At 38.4% G+C, this 25,468-nt stretch overlaps 1 protein-coding gene across 2 annotated transcripts in view; it reads left to right on the forward strand.

Moving 5' to 3' along the window:
• Positions 1 to 25,468, forward strand: part of RNLS (renalase, FAD dependent amine oxidase) — a 105,447-nt gene that overhangs the window by 49,612 nt on the left and 30,367 nt on the right. The gene's annotated exons all lie outside the window — the stretch shown is intronic.

Below are 25,468 nucleotides of genomic sequence, written 5' to 3' on the forward strand. Positions count from 1 at the left end.
GATAACTGAACTATAGACAATATTAAAAAAGGAGGAGGGTTGTTATATGTAATAAAGGCAGGTGTGAGTGAAGATTTAGAAATAGAGAGAACTTGCACAGCACAATAAAAATATTCTCTAGAGAACAGTTGAAACTCAGATAATCAAGCAAAGACTGAATTACATTTTTTTAAATGTGTCTGTTTTTCCAATTGCTATAGTTGCTTATCTGTGCCCAGTCATTTAGATGCTTTTTTGTGCAAGAAAATTCATCCACTGACATTTTCAGAACACATTAAAAGTATTCCAATCTGCCATTCTCCAAGACACACATGCTGCACACACACACCTCTTCGTATCCCATCTCTATGTTAATGATACTTAAGGGCCAGTAGGAACCAATCGATTGGGGCTGCTACATTTTGTTTGTAATCTCTGATAATTTTAGAATTGCTTTCTCTGAGGCTTACATTTTGACTCAAAGAGTCAAAAAAGCTAGGTCTATAACACACTTGTTTTCTTTCTCACTTTTGTCTCTCTAATTATTGTATGGACTTTTTTGTTGATGGGTATCATATTTTCTAAGCAAACATGAATTCTTTTTGCATTCGGCACTGACATAGGCATCCGTTCCAAACTACCACAAGGAAATGTGTATTGTGATGCCACAAAACAAGCTCTGCGCTTTTCTACTTGCATCACTGTGTTCCACACAAGTACATAAGGGACAGAGTTTGCATTGTGATGTCACAACACAGTTTTCATCATTGTCTCTACCAACCCTCTGCAGATACCTCAAGCAAATATTTTTGGACAACACTGTTATAATGACCTACAATTGCGGGGAAAAATAGGGTTGTACCTAAAACATGTCTAGACTCCTAGGAATCTAATTTTCTCTTCCTTAGTCTTAGATCTAATACCATGTTGATTCCCCCAACCCATTTCAGATCTGTTGGCATAATCTTCTCACAAATTGTCCTTCCTTGTTCTGGATAAGAACAAAAATCACAGATGTGGAGTTTAATCAAATATATCACAGGAGATGAGAGACAAATGTATGAAAGCCATTGAGAGTTTTCCCACCAACTACAGATTCTGTTCTGAATCCAGTAATTCTCAGCCAGTGTGTTTCTTAGCTTGCGGAAGGAAAGCAATCACTGAAATGGCTTCTGGAATCTCCCCAAATACTTATCCAGAGAGAAGACTACCTGCTTCATTCTTTCTTGGTTTACTGTTCTTGTCCTTCTTCATATCTGTCCCTGCTGGAAATAGATAATATTTCAGCTGGAGTTTCTCCAAAAGAAGAAACAATGAAGACTATCCCAAGGAGACTGCCCATTTGTTTTTCTTCATAAGCCTCTTACTCTTTCGTGGTATTAAAAGGAAGTTAAACCTTTTCACATTTAGAAGTCATGCAGTTCCAATTTAATTCCGATGCAGAATTTGAATTTGGAGAACCCTGCCTTGGGCTGCAACTCCATATCTTTTTTTCTTAGAGGAGGCCTCATGAAAGAAAATGGCATGCATTTAGGCATTGTGATCCATTATTATTTAGCACAGGAATATGCAGGATCATACTGTTCATGCTGAGGGCAATATATACTCAGCACCCCAGTAGTCAGGCAAGACTAGGATAAAAATCAAATATTTTAAATGGAATGTAAAATAATCAAGCCATTCATGTGAGTAGCCTCTACATCTTTAGTAGTGGTTCCCCCATTCCACTTTTGTCACAAAAGTTTAATGTGACAGGTTTTTTTGGTGGGTTGTTTGGGCTGCCTGAAGACTTCGATAAAAACTTTATTATTTTCCAAGTATATTTAAAATACATAATAGAAAAGATAGAAAATAGAACTAAAGAAAAAGATCCTCAAGTCTCTGGTTATATGCCTCTGGTTGAATAAGATCCACCAAGTTGTCTTCCCAGTTTGCATACTCTATTCTTCTCTCTGTTTAGCATGTTTGAAAGACTTGCATATAGGATACAAATTATTTATAAACAAAGATATAAATAGAATATACCCAGCAAACATGCTATTACAATGTTATTTACATAGTTCTTTGTAATTAGCCTTGACAGTATTTAAGCCTTCAGTAAACATTTAAGTAAGCTTTCTAGATAGAACGAATATTGTAAAAATCAATACACTGAGTAAATATTGCCCAAATGATCCTTTTCAGAAAATAACTTATTTCTCTTAAAAGAACGTGCACTGTTGAAGAGTTCCTTGTGAATAAGCCTGAAAGAAGAATACAACCATCTCCTGATGGATTTTGTTGCATTTTTAAAATCTTGACAATCAATAAAACAAAAAGAAATGCATGAGAGAGATAGGTGCAGGTGGCAGCTGTGGCTAGGAGGGCCTTTGTGCACATTCATTTTTGTGCACCAGTTGTGCCCTTTCCTCAGCCAGGATGCCCTTCAGATGGTCACTCCCACCCTGGTCATCTCACGATTGGATTACTGCAATGTATTAAATACTGCATTCTTTGTTTATTTACCATAGATGGTCATATCCTTGTATGTTTACTGTGGACATTTTACTGTGCTACGTTATTTTCCATGGAGGTTTTAACTCTTGATTTTTATAGGACCCTGTAAGTTTATATTGATTCTTCAGCAGAAAATAAATAAATAAATAAATATCTATCATTGTGGCCGGTGGGGAGACAGATCTCAAACAATTAGCTGGATTTAACTCCTTTCTCTTCTTTTGTTTACTTCTCTCCTAACAATTAAAATTTGATAGGCAATTGCCAGTTTATAGAGGATGGCAAAGAGAAAAATCAATCTTTGTATTTTTTTTCTGAAAAGTACATAGGTTATTTTAGGCATTGTTAAACCGCCTAGAGCTGGGGTGCACAACACATCCATTGTTAGGCCCAGATCCACAACTGAAATTTTAATAATCGCTGAAGGCCATACTGCAAAAAAGAGAATGAGTCTGGGACAAATATTAAGTTAAATTGAATTAGAATGCAATTTATCATGTGAATGTATGTGAATTTAATGTAATTTCAGTTCAGGGGCAAGTTTTGTGGGGTATCCCTGAGGCTTTGGGATGGTATACATCAGTGTCTGAAGGGGAGGTGTTGTCAGTGAAAAAACACAACAAAGCTTCTGCAAAGGAACGATGCGTGCCTTGAGCAAGACAAAATGAAACCTCGGCCAGCAGTCATTCTTGGCAAAGCTGTGCAATCTTGCAGGGTCATACCTTTCTAGAGGTAGGGAATGTGAAATAGGAATGGTACGGGATCCTATATCCAGCCAGACAGGAGGGACTTCACACCACTTGCCCTATAATGCAGCACCTTCTCTTTTCACTGTTCTTGATTCAACAGCTGAACATGCACCTTATTTGCAACAGCTTCCTAAGTTTGAGAGGTGAGGATGACAAGGTCTGCAAGTCTCCAACTAAACCCCTTCGAATGAAACAAGATTTGCTTCTAAGAGAAATGCACTCTGCAGGAGAGCTGACTGTGCTTCCTATGTAGTAAACCCCACTTCACTGAGAATTAATTCTGGCTAATTATGCCTAGGATTACATGTACTCTTAAATTAAAAGGAACACCAATTATATTTTTAGCTGGGGTTAATTTAATTTGGTTTTAGCTAGTCTTATGAAATGTGAGGGGTTTGGCATTTTCTTTAGTAGGAGGATTAGCATTATGTAGCCACAGCGAGTGCCTTAAGGTTGAAAAGACAGGATGCAAATCGGAAAATGAAATACATCGCCGTTTTTGAGGTTCCTTTTCTGAAATATAGAAGCAGTCACTCATATTACCTTTGCTTTAATATAGATGATGAATCTCAGCCAGGCCTGCCAGGCCACTGGCTAAGCTACCTGCTTCAGAAGAGGTGTTACCATGGACCAAGAAGCTAGGTAGAATGATGAGTGCAGGAGTTAAGTCTCTGAGCAAGACTTTTTACAGCATCGCCCTTCCTTGAAGAGGCAGAAGGGAGAAAGCAGTTTAAAATGCAGAAAGCCAAAGGTCCCACAGCAACACTAGCCAGAGTTCCCCATTTTTCCAGATTCTGAAAAATCCATTTTCTACAGTCATGGTTGAAAGCGTTTGTGCTGAAATGGTTTCAAAGCAAAGGAACAGACACCTTTGCAAATCAGTAGCCCTGTTGCAAGAAGAGGGTTTTTTTAGCATTTATAAAGACCAGCATAAGGAGGGTAAGGGTACAGTCAATTAAAAGCATAGAAAATGCATTAAAATCTTGTGTGTGTGTGTGTGTGTAACAAAGTAAAAACCATAAGAGAAAAAGAAAGTTAATAAAGAAAAAGAGTAGTGAAAAAAAGCAAACAGAAAAAGAAAAGAAAAAAGATTATAAAGAACCAGCTTCCAATCTTCTTGACAGTGGCTATAGATGCATTTGTATTTTGCCCTCTCTCTATAAAGTCACATCATAATTTCCTTTGTTCCATAAGTTACCCTTTCTAATCTTCAAACCCATAAATAACAAGTTCATTTTTCTCTTTTTTTCAGCAAGAAGTCCATAAGGATTTCCAATCGCTGATAAATGTAATTGTCGATTGTTAATGAAACAAGTTAATTTTGCCATCTCTGCTAGTTCTGTCACCTTCACCAACAATTCCTCCATTGTGGGTATTTCAGAGTCTTCCATTTTTTGCGCATATAATGTTCTATTATTTGAACCATTCCTAATATAAGCCAGGAGAATAAATTGTACATCTGATTAGCATATGCCTTCCAGCCCTACCATTTTTTTCTGTATGATTTGCTGACTACCTGAAAGTTATTTGATCTAGCCATCTAGAAATCTTGCTTTCATAGAAACACAGGGACAGGGAACAAAAATATACAGTAGTCAGTTCCTGTACAGCACAATAGTTGTGTTTCCAGAAATTCTCATGCAATGCAAAATCATTCAATATGAGTAACCGAGCTTATAGGAAAAACAGGGTTAGGGTCAGGCAACTGAAGAATGAAAACATAGTTGTAACCAAAACATTACTAGGCAGAATAAATAATCCTAATAAAGTACCTACACTTGCGGGAGGCACTTCAGGATTTTCATCGGGGGGCGGGTCTTCATATATTGCTAACATTTCCTCTTTTATCATGATAAAACTTGCCCCTGATCTCTTCTTCATCTGCTCTTCAATCCAAACACATAATAGATGTTCCATCTCTTCCAGTTCTGTATCTCTTTTTCCAATACACTCTGCAGCATTTTTACTTGTTCTTGCTAAAAACTTGCCTTTTATTTTCTCAACATTTATTCTGATTGTCTGTAGTGCCACCTCATTTAGCACACGTGATGTCACACACACTTTTGTTTCTTTCAAAACCCTTGAGAATTTCTAACATTTGTGTTCAATTGATAAAGCTTTTTTTTTTTTTTCTCCTCATGAAATTTTATCACCAGCTCACTTCTTTGGCACATTCTTTTCAGTTAATTTACTTATTTGGGCAGGAGGGGGGAAATACACTTAAGCAGTAATAACACCAAAGGACAAGAATTGCAATAGACACTAACAAAATAGTTATGTGTAGCGAATTACTCGAGTGGGCAATTAACGAAGCAGTGAGCCATTGCTTTCAACTGGGTAATGCTTGCCACATTCACTTGCCCTTTCTTGTTAGCGAAAATTGAAACTTGGAAAAGTCATGCATAAGCAAACACACCATGCTTTACAGACATCGTTCCCCTGTTTATCAATCTTGTATGAGTAAATTCATGTTGCATGGTCTGCTGCTATATGAAAACTGACTGTACCTCTACATTCTACCACAACAATTCACTGTGGCCTCATATTAATTAATATTATCCTGCTCCCACAGAATGGTATGCGTGCTTGGCCTGTGCTTAGCATTTGCTAAGTTTTCCTTGTAGCTAAACCACAATCAGTCAAGGAATAAAACAGAGGCAGGGTCTATAAACAGTTCAAGAACCCACAGAGGTTGTCAAATTGTTCTACACTCAAGGGAAGAGGAAAGTCAAGGTACAAACAAGAACTGGGTGTATGTAGTCAGTTCTAGGAATCAAGGCAAGGACCCAGGCAGCTGGTCTTGGAAAAGTAAGGAAATTGTTTTGATCACTGAATTATCTTCATCTGGTTGATTTTGAATCCCAGGCTTTGAGCCTCTGCCCTATACTAGCTTGACTGCATTGGCTTCATTCAGACTTATAGCTGATTTGGGAGTAACAGTGATTATTACTACCAAGAAACCTTTCCTTGGTGTCTCATGTGTCTTTCAGTCTTCTAGCTCTCAACAAACTGTTACCATCACTGAAAGGACACTGGGAGCACAAGCCACTTCCTTGTGGGCCTAGGTTTCTAACTCCTATCACTCTCCAAGGTCTCTGCTGGCTTCTCATTCCTGAGTCCTCCCTGGAAGCCATGCCAACACTCTCTTTGCCAACAGCTTCCACCTTTCTTCATGTCAGGAGCTGGATTAGTAGGGTGAAAGTGTTGAACCAAACAAGGAACAGGCACATCTGAGGCATTTTCCGTGGACCAGTCTCCCTGCCCATAACTTTCTAATCTACTAAGCATTGGAATTTGTCTCATACACGGTAGAGGTCTAGAATCTCAATTACCTCATTTTTTTTGTACACTTAGTATTTCTGGAAGAAAAAAACTCGTTATTGATCATCTGGTTGTGTAGGCACTCCAGGAAACAGCAAAGATCTATGCAAAACTGGAGAGTTCCAGGGCAACAATAATAGATGGAACATGAAAGCCATTGATCTGGACAGTGATGGTAAAGGGCCTAATGAATCATGGGCTTAATTCCTGTAGGGAGAGTTGCTTACTAGACAATCAGACTCATCTGCTACAAGTAATGAGACTTCAGGTTACTATTTCATGTGTGCTGCCCTTTTTGTATGCAAGTTTGGCCTGATCCAGTTCTGTGACACTTCTTATACTAGCTGTAACTCCGGCATTACATGAAAAGACAAAGGAGGTGCCACTGCAGGGAACATTCAAGGTTGAAAGCCATAGTTGGTGAAGAAAGGGCAGGGAGTTGAACAGAATTATTATGAATGAATTTAGCCATCAGAAGAGTTGTTGTTACAATTTAAGTGCAAGACCATATTCCAAGCACATCTAATAGAATATATATTCCTTCTTCATGAAACACTATTCCACTCTGGTGGCTGTTTTGATGAAAGAGCATTGTTCACTAAATTGTTTTAACCATTTCTGGACAAAGTTACTAAATACCTTCTCCATCTATAACCATTCCCATAAGGCTGACTGGAGGAAGGCTGCAGCATTTTCTGGTGTATCTTCCTAACACTTAGCAGTTCAGATTTAATGAAAGCACGACCCTGTAGGTCAATTATTGAGCTGCAAGAAAAATGGAGACCAAAGTTTGTATTCACATCTGGAACAGATTTGACAGGTTCTACAGTGTGTACATACACATGGTTTTCTTGGTTTTACAGTGGAAAGGGCATCATTGTGCCCCAAAGAGAGAAGAAAAATGAAGGACAGACCACCAGATAATGGATTTACTGCAGAAGGTGTCATGTAATATTAAAGGGATTAAGCCTTCAAGAAGGAAATACAATTGCAGGCATGACATGATTTTTGAAATCCAAGCCCTAGCCTTTACCTTAATCAGACTGGTTTCTAAGCATAAAGCCACATTAGGGACTGAATTTGCCTCTGAGAAAAGCATTTGTAAATATGTGGGCTGAACTCTATCCACTTGAACACAGCTATGGAAAGAACAAATCTGGGTACCAGGGTTAAGAGTAAAATTCATGAAACTGTCATAGTAATTTTCTGCCATTGGATTTTATGCTCAACAATCTCAAGAATGTTTCCCAGTGTCTTCAACCTTGTATAGGGGTAGGTGGTCTTTTGATAACGAGGGCCTGCATTCAACATTGGAGCAAACGAATGGTTGAAATGGTACTATTCTACAAAATCAATGAGGCTGAAGCATACGCAAGACTTCATTAAGTTTTGTTTTAATTTTTGCAGGAGCTTAATGTAATTTATTAAGCCTGTTTTAGGAGTTATACTGCATTTTCATGTTTCCATCTCAAAATTATACGCAGCCATTAATTTTGGCATCCATATTACTGAAACTGAATAGCTGGTTCAAGGGAGTCTCTGAGGGTAAATAAGTAGGTACAGGCCACAGATTTCTCACACTGATGCGATAAATCATCTTCCTAGTATTTCCTTTATAAAGTTCTGTAAGAAAAAAAAAGAAGGAACTGTGGAAAGAATAAGCCTGAACTGTGTGGGAGTATGAGGCTAGGGGCAGTGAAAATTAGCCTAATATCCAGTACAAAAACTAAAATAAGGAGTTAGTGTTTCGTAGGTCTTGAGTCTTTGAAAGTTGAAAGTAATGGTCCTGTAACATTTCCGAAAAAGAGTTTGTACTTCTTTAGAAGATGTCTTTAACTTTCACACTCTTCTGCCGTCAGGAATTATTCTTTCATCTCTTACTTTAAATTAATTTTTTACTCTTTTAATTAGAATGTTTATATTTGTTTTCCCTGTGAAACATATTGAATGCTGTAGAGGTGGAACTGGAATAAAGTCTGGTGACTGAACCAGAACAGTAGATAACTTAGTCTCTAGAAAGGAGAATAGGGATGAATCTGGTAATAGATGATGTGCACTTTAGTTTATTCCCAAAAAGGTCTTATAGACCATAATATTCCTTTCAACTTCCTGCTACAATTTCAGTCTTATAACTATTATCCTGGCAAGAACAGCAACTCAGTGTTTTCAATGCTGCTTTTATGTAAGGTAGATACTTCCTTGGCTGTCTTGATTATTTATAACCATGAATTAATTATACATATGTATGTAAGGAGGTTTTTTGAAAAGAAAGGAAGGACTATCTTGACTGCTTAGGATTTCAAGAAGGTGTTTCCTTTTGTGACTGCTTCCAGAGAAAGAACATAGGTGGAATCTGAGTTTGCTAAGCTATGGCCCAGCAGAAGGCACTACTTGCCACAGTCTCTTTCTGAGGACAAGAAATGCTATGATGCTCCAGAAATGTTATTTTGGGATGACCTACCATGTGGAAAACAATGTACTTTGCCAGATGTATAATGAAGAATTGGAGGAAGAAGGAACTCTATTATCCCAAAATGAAGCAGGCTAAGGGGAAAAAAATCCTCCCCAACCTCCCATAGATATTTTATGAAACCAAGAAAAAATTAAATTGCTTTGTATAGAAATGCCACCTAGGGAAGACATATGGAAGACAGAATCAATAACAGTAGAATTATCCATCTTGGATATTAAGAATGTAAGATCCTTAGGATATTGATGCTGCATAAATCATCCTCTTACACGGGAAAACAACCTAGGGGGAATAAAAATAAAGGGGCAAAAATTGCAATAAAGCAACTAGACTTTGCTGGGTAGGTTATGAGAATTCAGAGGAAGGAGAAGTGGAGTATCTCAAGAAGATAATGTCACTAAGCGGTAAAATTTGTTAGAATCTCTTTAAAAGCAAGAAAGAAGGCATGACCAAAAAAAAAAGCTGAGGGTGAACACATTGACAGCACATGTGTTGAAATGAAGAAAACTTTGTTTTATGCTTATATTATGTGTTTTGTGTTGTTCAGCCCATCAGCTGCTTCCAATAGTGTTTTGATGTGGTTTTGCTGACTCACTTGAGGACTCAAGTGGGAATAGACATGAACTCTTTGTACTGTTGGTTTTTTAAATTATTTTCTCCAGGAGAGGTCCCAGAAGGATAAATTGGGTCAGATTATTTTTATATGGTTGGTTTCACATGTGAAGTTATACTCTACTGTCTTTTGTTCCATTCAAGAGACATCCCCCTCCCAAAAATAATCTGTGTGAGTGAGAATGGTTTTCCTTTTTGCTGGAGAAACTAGGGCACTGTTTGCATTTTTCTGATTGCTGCATTCTGTTGATGATACTTTATGAGATCTATGGCAGTGCCAGTAGTGCAACTGAACCAATGATGAATACATGTCAGGATGTGGGAGATGTTGCGCATGGTGATATCTTTCTCAGCCTTCAAGAGCCATTAGGGGTATGCCAGTCTCCGTGGTGTATCCCATCTGGTTTAAATGGAAATTAAAAGTCAGTCTGGGTGTTATCAGCATATTCATTACAGCATGTTCCAAAACATGGATAAATTTCTTCAGGCAGATCTACATAGCTGTCAAAGATGTGGGAGATAGGAGGGTCCCATTGAGAAATCTGGAAGAGAACTTCTACAAGGAAGAAAAGCACTATTCCAGCAACACTTTCTGAAATTTATGGGTGAGGTAGGAAGTCTGGTTGTTGTTTTTTAAAGCAGCACCTTTTACTCTAGGCCAGGCAGTTAAGCCAAAAAGGTAAGAACATAGCAAAAGTCCAAGAACCTGTCTTGTCCCATGTTCTCTTTTATCAGTGTTCTACCAAGGCATGAGCAGAGTGCAGTTACTCTCTCCCAGTCATGTGAGTGATATTCTAAGACATAACTGCTGCTAATTCCAAAGGCACTGTTTGGCCATCATGATTTTATTTATTTATTTATTGCTCACATTTATATGGCCGCCCATCTCACACAAGGCAACTCTGGGAGGCATACAATAATTAATAATTATTAATTGGGATGGGAAGGGGGGTTCCTATCCTGGGTGTGGTTGGCGCCATAGTGCCCTCCCCATTGAATGAGAGCTTTTCATCACAATGGATCTTAATATTTATCTATTTATAATGATAGTCTGTATTGTAAATTATGTTTTATGGTTTGTTTATTTTGTCGTAAACCTCCCAGAGTCCCCCTTTGGAGGGAGATGGGCGGTGAAAGAAATTTGAAATATAAATAAATAAATAAATATAAATAATACAATGTGTTAATAGCTATTGAATAAGCATGTGCTTGTCTAATAATAAATCAGTTCAGTTTGTGTGTGTGTGTATTTTAAAATCTTCCAATTTGCTGATAGGAAATTCCATAATTTCAACTTTGAACCACATGATGAAGTGCTTCCTTTACTTGCCTCAAATCTCTCCTGGTTCGAGGGAAGAGAAACTCACCACTTCTCTGGGTAATTGGTTCCACTGTTCAGCAAAGCTTGCACTGTTCAACTGCTCATTTTTATTTTATTTATTATTCAAATTTTATTACCGCCCATCTCCCCCAAAAGAGGGACTCTGGGCGGCTATTTTTAGGAAGTTTTTTCTAACATTTTATCGGAAGCTTATTTCCTGTAACTTCAGTCCATTATCCCATCTCTTCCTAAGAACTCTTTATTGAAAATGGAAGATTGATGCCCACAACAATTTAGTTTACTATTTTACAGATGTCCCAGATACAGAGGAGATAAATGAGTCCATCCAGATGACTAGCCATGACTTTGTCCATGGAAAGGGAAGGGCCTTCTAGGAAGTGCAAGTTCTCTTTTGTATGCCTTGAAAGGCTTTTAATGCCATTTCTATAAATAGTGTCATGCTTGAAGAAAGCAAATACTCTCATTTCATTGCCACCCCCCCCAGCTGTTTGAGGCATGCTATGCTTTATGCAAAAGTTATTTGTAAAGTGCTTTGACCTTGAGACTGTATAAGCAATAGGCTTCTGCAGGTATGTCTTCTGCCATGAGATGGTTCATTGTCTAGCATGCCACTCTTCAAGGCAGGATTCAGAACTTTTGTGAGACATTCCAAATGCAAAGGCTACTGAGAGATTTCAGCTTAATTCATAGGTCCATAAAAGAAGGCTGTTGAAGTACCACATATTGTTTGCCAGGTTATGACCTCAGAAGCAGAAAATGGAATTCATAATTACGTCATTCCATAGGAAATTCCTTGGTTTTCAAAATGTATGGAACTGGGTGCAGCTTTGACATTGGAACCATTTTATGCCTTTTAAATGGAATTTTGTTACAGTTAAGAGTTGAGATATGGAACGTTGAATTTTATATATGTTAATTAATGTTAAAATCTTAGAGCTTTCTTTGGATCTTTTGCTGGTAACTCGGTTGAAGAAGACATTACTTAATTGATTTGCCTATTGGTAAGAAATGAGTTATGGGATGAAGAGTTTTATATTTGGCTAAGAGGAGGTGAAGAGATTAGGGAATTGTTTATACTTGCCATGATGAAGCTGGAAAGTCACTTTCTTGGGTGGGAGGAGGGTTCTTTCTATTTTTATTTTTCTTGCATTTCTTTTTTTTCTTCTGTTGGTAGTATCTTTTATTGTTTTATTCAAAACTTTTAATAAATTTATTTTTTTTTAAAACTGGATACAGCTTCCATGGAGCTTGGGGAAAACTGAGATTGCTATTTAAATATGAACTTTTAAAAATAAAAATCCAAAGTAAATACTATCCCTAATAGCAAATTCAAATGATGAATGCCCTCAGCACTGTAGAAAAACAGACCTACAGAGAAAAGAGGAAGAGTCTAATATCTTCAAAAGTTGGTCATCATCATCCAAGTAAATTCTTCTTTTGAATTATTGAAGTGCAGAAAAATTCAGTACACAACTTCTAGGCCACAAGTGGTCCCTAACTGAAATTTTGTGACAAAAGGGCTGGGTTTTGATGGCATGATTGATTTTATCTTTAATTCAGAAATTATGATGGGGACAGGAATAGGAGATCTTTGAGAGGCAAACCACACCCATTCTTATTCTTGAAGTCTCCAAGAACTTCAAAAATGGCCCCAAATCATATTATTGAAATTTTACAATTATGTCACCAAATATTTTGCAAAAGATGAGAATGGGAGCCTTCTGGGAATGGTGTCCTGCAACACTATTAGATCTGGAAGCCAAGATGTGGCCCCTGGATCTTTAAACATTGCTCATCCCTCTGCTGATGAAAATGTCCTTTATTCTCCTGAGTTTCAAATGGAAAAGAAAATTGCAGAACAGGATAGTCAGACAAACTGAAGTTTCACTGTACCAGTGATATCTCTATTTTATGGAGAAATTTCAGGGAGTTGTATCTATCAATCCCAAAATTTCATTATCAGAGATTGCTTCATTGGTGGCAATTTATGTCCTTTGGGTGATGACAGCAATTGTGTCAAGAGCACAAGATGTAAAATAGACATGGTCTTTTCCAGACTACTTTAGATACAACAGTCATGTCCATTATTTCAGGTGGGATGTCCAGACAGATATTTGGTTTGTTATATCCAAAGTATTTTAACATGATTCTGTTAACTTGAGGTTTCACTGTACTTCTCTCACAAGCTAAGAATATCTCACAGCATCAATTTTACTAGGCCAGTTCATTAACTGTATCTTTGGAGGCATACTAAAAAGTCTTTCCATACTTCTCTGCTAGCTGTGATCTCCTTCTAGTTCTTCAAGATTATAGTAAAATTTCCTTGTGTGAAGAGTTATATATGGTGATTTATGCAGATAATACTGTTTAGCTATAGTATTCAATGTTCTGTTTATTTACTGAAGATTTTGAACTTTTTCATACTACAGAACATTTTACTAACAACTAAAAGGCACAGGCTAAAATTTTATTATTGAAAAAGACTAATTTTTGATCACTAGTGGACAGATTATAAAAACATCAAAACTAAGGCCAGAGTTGAGCTAAAACTGAAGCAAGCACTTAGGCAGAGTAGACAAAAGCCAGGAACCTTGTCAGACAAGAGGTTGATAAGAAGGAAACAAGTCATTAAGGATCAAAGGAGAAATGTCACCAGAAGCAGACAACGAAGGTTAGGTGCTGAGCACACAGAAATCCCCCCCGCATCCCATCAACAGCTACCAGACTTGTGAATCAACAAAGCAAGGACTTTTGGAGGTAAAAGGGGTCCTAAAGCCCACCCGCTCTTTGAGTCATCCTGGGATCCAGATTTGGCAGCTTCTGTCCCTCTAGCTACTGCCCGGACAGCCTAGTTGAGAAGGACATGGGTAAGTGGGGATGCGCATGTGTGTGTGAGAGAAAAAGAGCAAATGTGCTTGTAATCAGTCAAGTTTTGCTGCCACTTTAAATTTGTTGGTTTTCCGTGTGTTCCAAAAGAACCTGACGTGTCTCTGTATTCAGTTGAAAGTGATTTGCATGTGTTTCTAATTATTTCCCAGCTGTTGACCAGGGCTGTGTGTCTCGTCTGCTCTAGCTGCCCCTATCTGGAAAGCTGAGGTAGAAAGCAAGGGAGGGCTACAAGATCTGCATGCCCCAACGCACTGTGTGTGCATGAGTGAGTGACCATAAGCTGAACCTGGGACTATGTGTAACACATAGATCCTGATTATCTTTTGGGGGAAAAACTTCTATATTACCATATTATGCAACCCTTTGGGAAATGGAAGGATGGGTCTGCAAATTGTATTCCAGCTCTTGAAACAGCCTACCGATCATTAACTATGTGTGAAGGTATCAAGTTCTGTTGACGTGCCATTTCTTCACACTCCATAGCAAAATACTGTATGTATGAGTGGGGTCATTGAGTTGATTTGGGAATATTTTTCTGATTATTCTTAAATCTAGATGGTTTGAATTTATTTTTTCTAGGCTCTTGCCTTCATGCTTAGGGAAATTGATTGTAACGTGGTATGTGAAACTGTTGGCATTTGATTGTTTTTTGCAAGGAGCAAGCCATTAAGGTTACTATGGTAACAAATCACTCTGGCAGAGTCAGAAGGTCAAACTTAAGTATCCTTAGTTTTGGGGGTGAAAAGGCATGACCATATAAGGTAAAAGCTCCTGATTTGCCTGGAGGGCAGCTTGCCTGGGCTTATTAGTTTCTGTTTCCTTTCTACACATAGCCTCCTCCCAGTCCTATCTGAGCGCGTGTGAATGCACAGCTTGTAAAATACGTTTTTGTGCTTTCTGTAAATACATTTGTTTTTATAGAAATGCCTGGTGTGTGTGATTTTTCTGATCTCTCGGGCCAAACGCTTTCCAGCACACTCTGACAGAAATTTTATAGGTCTCCTACTACATTTTTCATAGGATATACTTAACTTTTTCCCAGTGAAAACAGTGTTATCAAAGCTGTGTCCATGGAACAAAAATAATTTGCATCATGCTGACATTTTCAGAATTGGGATATCAGCTGGCTAATATGACAGAAAAGTGTGCTTTAGATCATATGAATAACTGCTTACATGTTTATATTTGTCACTTGATTGGATTGATATGTGCATCCAGTAACTCGTTATGATACCTCTTAAAACACGTAACATAATTCTGTTTTATTCTTTTCCTCTGCTTTGATTTTATCCCTCCATAAATCTGGAATTTGCAAAGCTTTCACATATCATAGATTTTAGGCAATAAGCTTTATAGGCCACCATTATTTATGACAGTGATTGAGAAAACTGGTTGTTAATAGACAATTGTTACAATGTTTTCAAACTGTGTGGTCTTGTGGGATAATTGTTTCACTGTTATAAAAATTCAATACATTGGGTTCATTTATATTGTTGCTATTTTTATTTCCGTTATTGTGCAAGCTTTGCTGAATTTATCTGCAGTGCTGCCCTTTACAATCTGAAGACATGATAAGAAAGTGTGGCTTCAGGGACCGTGTCTTTCTCATAACCTTTACAGCCTCCTACGTAAGTTAAAAAATAGTCATATGGTCTGCAGCTGGAAATGGCCTACAAAATGGCACTGAGCCAGCCCTATTTCACAGTATCGTTAAAAAAAACCCTCTTAATGACTATCAAATGCCCTTTTTTTCTCCTGAAAGTATTTTCTTAGAACCTCTTCACAGATAGTCTCTTAATAAGCAGCTTCTGATTCTTTGCTTGAAAATTCCCACAAAGGAAGGGATGGTTGCCTTACATACTGATTTCATCAGTGTTGGATATAAAGTGTAATTTTTGCATAATTCAAGATCTCTAACATAAATCCATGGGATTAATACCTGTCAGAGTGGCATACTGTCACCACTTATTTCAAAATGCCCCTTCTTTCAAAGGAGAGCAATTTTATATAAATTGTCAGATTGTGTTCTCAAATTCAATTATACTTTTAATAATAAGGCAGTCTCCAATACAGTGAATTTGGTTTTCAGAAAAAAGGTGACTTTTTAACAGAAACGGTCATTCATTCTATATATCAGTGGACAAGAATTTAGCTGTTTAGAATCTTTACATTTCCTCCGCTTTGGCATTTTTGGCTTAAAAAGCACTTTTAACTTGTAAAGTTAACTTGTAAGGTGAAGGTGGGTAACTGTTTGGTACAAGTACCTGAGGGAATAATAAAGTAAGAACTACAGTACCTTGAAATTACTTATTCAATTCAAATTTCAATTGAAAATTACTTACTCAGATTAATCAATTCCTATGTGCTATATTAGTGATAAATTTGGATTACTGCAATTCACTTTACCTGGGGCTGGCCTTGAAGACAATTTGGAATCTATCTCTGGTGTCAAAACACAGCTGCCTACCTGCTGGCTGGTACAAGCCAGTGTAACAGAATAACACGGATATTGTGGAAGCAGCTTTGACCCCCCAGTTAGCTGGGTTTTGGATGGACGCTACCTAGAATCACCAGATGAGACAGTATACTTAGTCATGTAAATAAATGAAAAACCTGAGATTATAAATTTAGGTACCCTTACTTACCAAGAAGTAAGTCTCATTAAACACTGTGGGGCTTATTTCTGAGTAGATATTCACAGGATTGTGCAGCCAATCATTAGATACTTTGTTACTGTTTCGACCAGCTGACATCCCCAATCTGGCATCCTCCACGTATCTTGGATTGTAGCAGCTCCCAATATTCCTCTAGCCACATTGCCTGGGAATTCTGGAAGTTATACTTCAATATTTATTCATTCATTCATTCATTCATTCATTCACATTTCTATCACCACCTATCTCCCCCTTAAATATTGGATTAAATAGCCTGATTTAGGCTCTGAGTAACAACAGGATATTCATTGTAACTGTAATATAAAGGAGTCTCCATGTACTTAAATGCTAAATGTTAACTTGAAACAATTTTGAAATTAATTTAGCTGGGGCACATCAAGCACACCGAATTGATTTATATAGTTATTAAAATGCAAGAGATGCCTTTTCAAAATGCTGTGACCAATTATTGTTCCTCTACTATGCTTTTATTCTTTACATAGAACAGTCTATAGATGCCAACATAGGTTTTGGAGGCTATGGCAACAACACTAGCAAAGAAACTCATTGGAGCTTGGGAAATTTGCTGATCTAAATCCCATGATAGGAATAATGTAAGAGATAAATGTGCTAAGTGAAGTTACGTCCTACATGGAAGTTCTTTTTATTTATAAAATCTGTAAAATAGAAGTGTCATTAGTGCTCTGAGTTTGGCTCTCCAAAGTGTTTGAACATTGTTTTTCTAGTTCTTTTCTTAGTTACAATTGCACATGTATTGATTTTTTTCCCACATATTTTCTCACATATATTCAAATATAAATGCAATAATGAATTCACTCCATTGAAAATACTGCACAATGTTGCCTATCTTTCCAAATTTTTCCTTATTCTGGACTACTATTATTATCGTAGAACGAAGAGGGAACTAAATGTGATTTGGTTGTGCTCCCTAAGTCTATCCTTTCAAGACCTTCCACAATCCAGTCTGTATTGGCCATCAAGCAAAGAAAAAGTGCAACATAGCATGATGCTTGTAGAAATAGCAGCAGATAATGTAGGCCAAAAGCCCAAACACATAATGCAGGGAAAAGGCCCACATTCCCAAAATCTCTAGTGAACTCAGCTAGGAGGATGAGAGGAAGGATTCCTTTTTGACCCAAAAGTCGGTTGATCAGTCAGATCTCATCCCAAGACTTGTTCCAAAAGAACATTTAATTGGGCACCACTTCAACAATCAGATTGCTACTTATGGCATAAGAGATGGTCCTTGTTTGGAATGTTCCAAGTCCACAGAACTGGGGCCACATCTTCTCATATTCCTTTATCTTACAATTTTGCCTTGGCAACCCCAAGTCAAAGCAAAAAAAGGTCAGTTTCATTATCTGCCAGAGAAATAGTCTTCTGATTTCTGTTAACCCAGTGCCCTCCCTAAAAATACCTATGTTACAGTTTAACCACAATTTCCTTTTTAACTTAAAACAGCAATCAGCAGCAACTTCAAAATACTACAGCTTGTTCAGGCAATCTGTATCTTATTGACTGGTTTTAGATTTTTTGCCAAAGTAGAGTTTAGTCAGGCACTACAAATAAAACCATCTTAAACAAAACAATCTGCTGAAAGAAGCAAGCATAATGTATTTTTTAAAATGTTGCAATGCACATGATTCACTCGCATATATTGTACATGGAAGGAAAGTTGCATCTTCCTAAATAAAGTGGATATCTTATATCCACTAATTGGCAAGTAAGCCCCACTGAAATCACTATGACTTTTCTACTGCTGATAAATAAAAATAAAATAAAAAATGAAATGCTAAAAGTTTTGATGAACATTTTACAGTAATAATGTTTATCATTTATATGCAACCTGCCAGGTATTCAGACATCTTTGTACACCTTTATGTTATGATTTATGCCATTAGTTCTGTAGGATTAGGCTCCTAGGATTAATTCAGTATTGTGAAGGGGGATAGTAGACAAGAGGTAGTAGCTTACCAAAGATCAATTTTGTTTTTATATTAGATACCCAGTTAGACTTCAGCAAAGGATCGTTACCTTGTTGTGGTGCTGGAGCTTGAGCACCTCAATGATGCCATGAGCTAAACCGTGAAGGGCCACCCAAGACGGGAAGGTCATGACAGAGAGGTCAGACTAAATGCGATCCCTGGGGAAGGTAATGGCAACCCACCCCAGTATTCTTGCCATGAAAACTAAATGGATCAGTACAACCAGAGATATATCGGTATACCATCGGAAGATGAGACCCCCAGGTCGGAAGATGGTCAAAATGCTACTGGGGAGGAACAGAGGATGAGTTCAACTAGCCCCAGACGTGATGACGCAGCTAGCTCAAAGCCGAAAGGACGGTTAGCGGCCGACGGTGCTGGTGGTAAACGGCGAATCCGATGTTCTAAGGATCAACACACCATTGGAACCTGGAATGTCAGATCTATGAACCAGGGCAAATTGGATGTGGTTATTGGTGAGATGTCAAGATTAAAGATAGACATTTTGGGCATCAGCAAACTGAAATGGACTGGAATGGGCCACTTCACATCAAATGACCACCAGATCTACTACTGTGGACAAGAGGACCACAGAAGAAATGGAGTAGCCTTCATAATTAATAGTCAAGTGGCTAAAGCAGTGCTTGGATACAATCCAAAAAACAATAGAATGATCTCAGTTCGAAATCAGGGCAAGCCATCTAACATCACAGTGATCCAAATATACGCCCCAACCACAGATGCTGAAGAAGCTGAAGTAGAGCAGTTCTATGAGGATCTGCAGCACCTACTGGACAACACGCCTAAAAGAGATGTTATTTTCATCACGGGAGACTGGAATGCTAAGGTGGGCAGTCAAATGACACCTGGAATTACAGGTAAGTATGGCCTGGGAGAACAAAATGAAGCAGGACATAGGCTGATAGAATTTTGCCAAGACAATTCACTCTGCATAACAAACACTCTCTTCCAACAACCTAAGAGACGGCTTTATACATGGACTTCACCAGATGGACAACACCGAAATCAGATTGACTACATCCTTTGCAGCCAAAGGTGGCGGTCATCTATACAGTCGGTAAAAACAAGACCTGGAGCTGACTGTAGTTCTGATCACGAACTTCTTCTTGCACAATTTAGGATCAGACTAAAGAGATTAGGGAAGACCCACAGATCAGCTAGATATGAGCTCACTAATATCCCTCAGGAATATGCAGTGGAGGTAAAGAATCGATTTAAGGGACTGGACTTAGTAGATAGGGTCCCGGAAGAACTCTGGACAGAAGTTCGCAACATTGTTCAGGAGGCGGCAACAAAATACATCCCAAAGAAAGAGAAAACCAAGAAGGCAAAGTGGCTGTCTGCTGAAACACTAGAAGTAGCCCAAGAAAGAAGGAAAGCAAAAGGCAACAGTGATAGGGGGAGATATGCCCAATTAAATGCAAAATTCCAGAGGTTAGCCAGAAGAGATAAGGAATTATTTTTAAACAAGCAATGCACAGAAGTGGAAGAAGACAATAGAATAGGAAGGACAAGAGACCTCTTCCAGAAAATTAGAAACATTGGAGGTAAATTCCAGGCAAAAATGGGTATGATCAAAAACAAAGATGGCAAGGACCTAACAGAAGAAGAAGAGATCAAGAAAAGGTGGCAAGAATATACGGAAGATCTGTATAGGAAGGATAACAATATCGGGGATAGCTTTGACGGTGTGGTCAGTGAGCTAGAGCCAGACATCCTGAAGAGTGAGGTTGAATGGGCCTTAAGAAGCATTGCTAATAACAAGGCAGCAGGAGACGACGGCATCCCAGCTGAACTGTTCAAAATCTTGCAAGATGATACTGTCAAGGTAATGCATGCTATATGCCAGCAAATTTGGAAAATACAAGAATGGCCATCAGACTGGAAAAAATCGACTTATATCCCCATACCAAAAAAGGGAAACACTAAAGAATGTTCAAACTATCGAACAGTGGCACTTATTTCACATGCCAGTAAGGTAATGCTCAAGATCCTGCAAGGTAGACTTCAGCAATTCATGGAGCGAGAATTGCCAGATGTACAAGCTGGGTTTAGAAAAGGCAGAGGAACTAGGGACCAAATTGCCAATATCCGCTGGATAATGGAAAAACCAGGGAGTTTCAGAAAAACATCTATTTCTGTTTTATTGACTATTCTAAAGCCTTTGATTGTGTGGACCATAACAAATTGTGGCAAGTTCTTAGCGGTATGGGGATACCAAGTCATCTTGTCTGCCTCCTGAAGAATCTGTATAACGACCAAGTAGCAACAGTAAGAACAGACCACGGAGCAACGGACTGGTTTAAGATTGGGAAAGGAGTACGGCAGGGCTGTATACTCTCACCCTACCTATTCAACTTGTACGCAGAACACATCATGTGACGTGCTGGGCTTGAGGAATCCAAGGCTGGGGTTAAAATCGCTGGAAGAAACATTAACAATCTCAGATATGCAGATGATACCACTTTGATGGCTGAAAGCAAAGAGGAACTGAGGAGCCTTATGATGAAGGTGAAAGAAGAAAGTGCAAAAGCTGGCTTGCAACTAAACCTCAAAAAAACCAAGATTATGGCAACCAGCTTGATCGATAACTGGCAAATTGAGGGAGAAAATGTAGAAGCAGTGAAAGACTTTGTATTTGTAGGTGCGAAGATTACTGCAGATGCTGACTGCAGTCAGGAAATCAGAAGACGCTTAATCCTTGGGAGAAGAGCAATGACAAATCTCGATAAAATAGTTAAGAGCAGAGACATCACACTGACAACAAAGGTCCGCATAGTTAAAGCAATGGTGTTCCCCGTAGTAACATATGGCTGCGAGAGCTGGACCATAAGGAAGGCTGAGAGAAGGAAGATCGATGCTTTTGAACTGTGGTGTTGGAGGAAAATTCTGAGAGTGCCTTGGACTGCAAGAAGATCAAACCAGTCCATCCTCCAGGAAATAAAGCCAGACTGCTCACTTGAGGGAATGATATTCAAGGCAAAACTGAAATACTTTGGCCACACAATGAGAAGACAGGACACCCTGGAGAAGATGCTGATGCTAGGAAGAGTGGAGGGCAAAAGGAAGAGGGGCCGACCAAGGGCAAGGTGGATGGATGACATTCTAGAGGTGACGGGCTCGTCCCTGGGGGAGCTGGGGGTGTTGACGACCGACAGGAAGCTCTGGCGTGGGCGGGTCCATGAAGTCACGAAGAGTCAGAAGCGACTGAATGAATGAACAACAAACCCAGTTAGAATCATGTTTTACATAGTAGATCAATGGGAACAGCATATTCTTTCAAGAGTATATGGAAACAGTACCTGGGATCATATTATTCACCCTCAAATATGTTTTCATTAACAGAATTGAGTTCTTAATGTTTTCACACAAAAATCCATACCTGAGATGACATTAACAATAGACTCACCCAAGCTCACACGCTCGACCACTGTACAGTAACACATTGCTATGAATGGCCTGTTGTTGTTTTAAAAAAGACATTTTAACAGCACCTCTCTGTTGAAAAATGGGTTCTTTTTGAACGTCTTAGGTCTGTGCTGTGCATTTGTACAATCTGCATGAACTTACTCTGTGACTCAGAAGGTGCGTCCTTTTCCAGTTAATTGTGGAAGAAACCTCCAGCTTCGTGCTTCCTCATGAATAGGGAAAATGTATTTTCAGTTTCTTATTTTTCCTATTCCCTCCCCCCCACACACTTTTCTTTAAGGGTGTGTGTCTCATTTTGACTTTTTTTCTGCAAGTTGGTATACCTTCTACGCAACCTTCACAGTTTTGTACCCAATTTTGTCTGAGCTATATACCATTTGTTAAAATCCTTTTTCTTGACCCTAACGCTTTTTGGGAACATCATCTTCCCTAATATGCCAAAGAGGGCAGGTTTTGTTTTTTTCTGTTTTCGTTGCATTTTAATTTTGAGAACTGTGTCATAGCAAGGAGGAAGATCAAAGGAGAGCTCGATTTTAGTTCATGTCTTGGTTGAAGGTTAAGTCAATTTTAATTAAAAAGTGAACAGTTTTCCCCCATGCCCTGACCTATGAAGAGTCTGTCACTAGTCAAGAAGCTTTTTGGCTGGAGAGGTATTTTTTTCTACCTTCAAGAGCTGAAAGAGTTATATCTGATGATGTGGTGACATCCAGAGATTGGAGCTGAGCCTTTTCTGTCTCTTTTTGCTTGGAAGAATTCTACATAAGAGGAATTTCATTCATAGATCCCATAGATAAATTTACTTTGCACCATTGGGGGCAAAAAAGTTTACCAACTTGTGGCATCTGGAATGGATATATGGAATTGACTGTAATAAAGAAAACAAAGCAACTGTGGCTCTGTGTACATTTAAAACTCTCTGCACTGGAGCATATCAGATGTTTGGCTTGTCTAGAATGAGCAGGCATCCAGGCCTTCAAAGAGACTAAGGAGGTTAGTTGTAACTTTCTTCTGTAGGCTGCTGAAGAATATTTATCAGACTGGTTGTTAAAACTATTTGGTAAGTGGAAACTTTATCTGCATCTTCTACTAAACTCAGAATCTGGAGGAGGGAATATGTCTCATGAATGCAAGAAAGAAATGTCCTCTCCCGCCTCCATCTCACCTGCTGAAGAAGCTACACACTGGACAAAGCGTAACAAATCTTTAATTGAGACTTTTAAAAAAGAGCTGGGTAAGTTTGGGAAACCTGCACCAATTAAAGAGGGTCTTGGATTGGCTGAGATTTTTGGCTGATCTTAATGTGGGTGATTTATAGACTTCTGCGATTCCTTAAAAAAGTGCCCCCCCAAAACTTTCTAGTTTTGAAATCTTCGCAATAATGCAATCTATAAACAGAAAGCTTTTGAAGCGTATAGTTAAAGTTGAGACACTTGACTTAAGGATGGATACCTTGCAAAAGGAAATTCAACAGTTAAAGAAAATGACCTCATGAAAACGGAATTCAAGATTTGGAAAAGGCAGATTTTCACACTAATTATGTGGCAAAATAAACTGACCCAAATTCAAGGCCTTTTATGTTGGAAGAAGCTCAGAATGCTAAATGTTCCTCAGGCTTTGGTGGTCTTCCTTGAGAAATCATTTTGTGATCTAACTACCCATTAAAATCAAATCAGCCTACAGAGTTGATGGAAGATCTCAATCCATTTAGTGACCTAATACAGTGATGGTTGAATTCCTCTGGAGGACAATGCAATATGAGCTCTCTCATATAACAACATGTTTGGATTATGTTGGCAAGAAATTAATGATTTTCAGTTAGCATTAAAAATTTAATCAATTTCATTGGACAGCAAGGGATAAGACTTTGTTTTTGTGGGGGTTTTTTATGCTCCTAGAGGTTGGTGTGAGAAAATCCCTGTGATCCAGAGGTTGCTGCCAAATATTTGAAAATAAGATCTGAAGGTATTCAGAGACAAAACAGTCCATTTAATAATTTCATAGGTAGAAAGATTACTTTTATAGTTTTTTTAAATAAATGACATTTAACAATGGATTGTTTTTTCTGCCTTGAGGTGGGATAGCTTAATATAGAGTCTAGTTATGGCTCCACTGGAGGTCCTGGTAGATGTAAGATTTTTTTTCTTTTTTCTTTTTCTTTTTTATATTTCCTTTTTCTTAGGGATTTTTCATTCTGAACTTTTTTTTCTATTGCTATAGGTTTTTCCATAATAAGTTTCTTGTTTTTTAGATTTCTATGCAGGTTATTTTTATAATGTGAAGAAGTAAGAATATCATTCAGCTAATTGACTAGAGGGTTTTGTTTCTTTCCACCTTACCTGGGACAATGTTGGGTCCTTCCATCATAAAACGTTACATTCAGATTAATTACACCATAATTACATTGTTTCTTGGAATGTTAAAAGTCTGAGATATCCATCTTAGAGGAGAGGGTTTTTTGTTTTTTTAACCAATTGAATAATATTTTTCTGCAACAAAAATACTGGCTAATTGGCTATTCTTGTGTCCTAAAGACATTTTACTCCTTGCTTTCTAGTTTGCAAATCCTAAACTTATTTCCCAAGGGAAAAAGTTCTCAGTGGTCCTTCAGATTCTCAGTAACTTTTCTCTTTTGAAGTTATAAAAGGATCTGGACTCAGGAAAAAGATAATGTTCACTCCTGATTGGGGAGGAAAGGAAAAGAAGTCATAGAAGCTGGCTTTGAAATTAGACTGGCTGTTTTGGAAGTCTTGAGCTTTTCTCACAGTCTCCCACACTGCAGCAGGGCACAGTGCATTCAACTGTTCGTTGGATTTCCTTGAGGAGCTCTAGACAGCATCTGCTGTGATCTTCTTCCCATGTTTCCTCAAAACCACAGTCCTATGAAGTAGGTTGGACTGAGAGAGAGTAACTGGCTCAAAGTTATCCAGTGAGTTTCTGTTACATGCATACTCTGGTTCAGCTCGCTCATTTGCACACGCACAGCCTGTCAAGGCACACGGATCAAACAGCCCCCTTCCCCCCAGGTTGCTCTCTATCTGGGGTTTCCAGATAGATGCAGCTAGAGCATATGAGACACACAGTCCTGGTCAACAGCCAGGAAATAATTAAGAACACACACAAATCGCTACCAACCAAACCCTGAGGCATTTCAGGTTCTGATGGAATACACGGAGATCCAGTGAATTCAAAGTCGCAGCAAAACAGTGGTGATGGGCAGTGATAGAAATGTGAATAATAAATAAGTAAGTAAGTAAAACGTTATGTTACAATGTACTTTTGCCCTCTCTCACATTCATATGCTCATCCCCGCTTACCCATGTCCTCAACTAGGCTGTCCAGGGACTAGCTAGAGGGATGGAAGCCACCAAGTCCAGACCCAGAATGACTAAAATATAGGTGGGCTTCACAACCACTATTTATCTGAGACCTTGCTTTGTTGATCTACAAGTCTAGTAGCTATCAGTAGGATTTGGGGGGAGGGCTCCATGTGCTCAGCACCC

The sequence above is a fragment of the Candoia aspera genome, chromosome 6, assembly GCF_035149785.1.
Source record: "Candoia aspera isolate rCanAsp1 chromosome 6, rCanAsp1.hap2, whole genome shotgun sequence".
NCBI lineage: Eukaryota > Metazoa > Chordata > Lepidosauria > Squamata > Boidae > Candoia > Candoia aspera.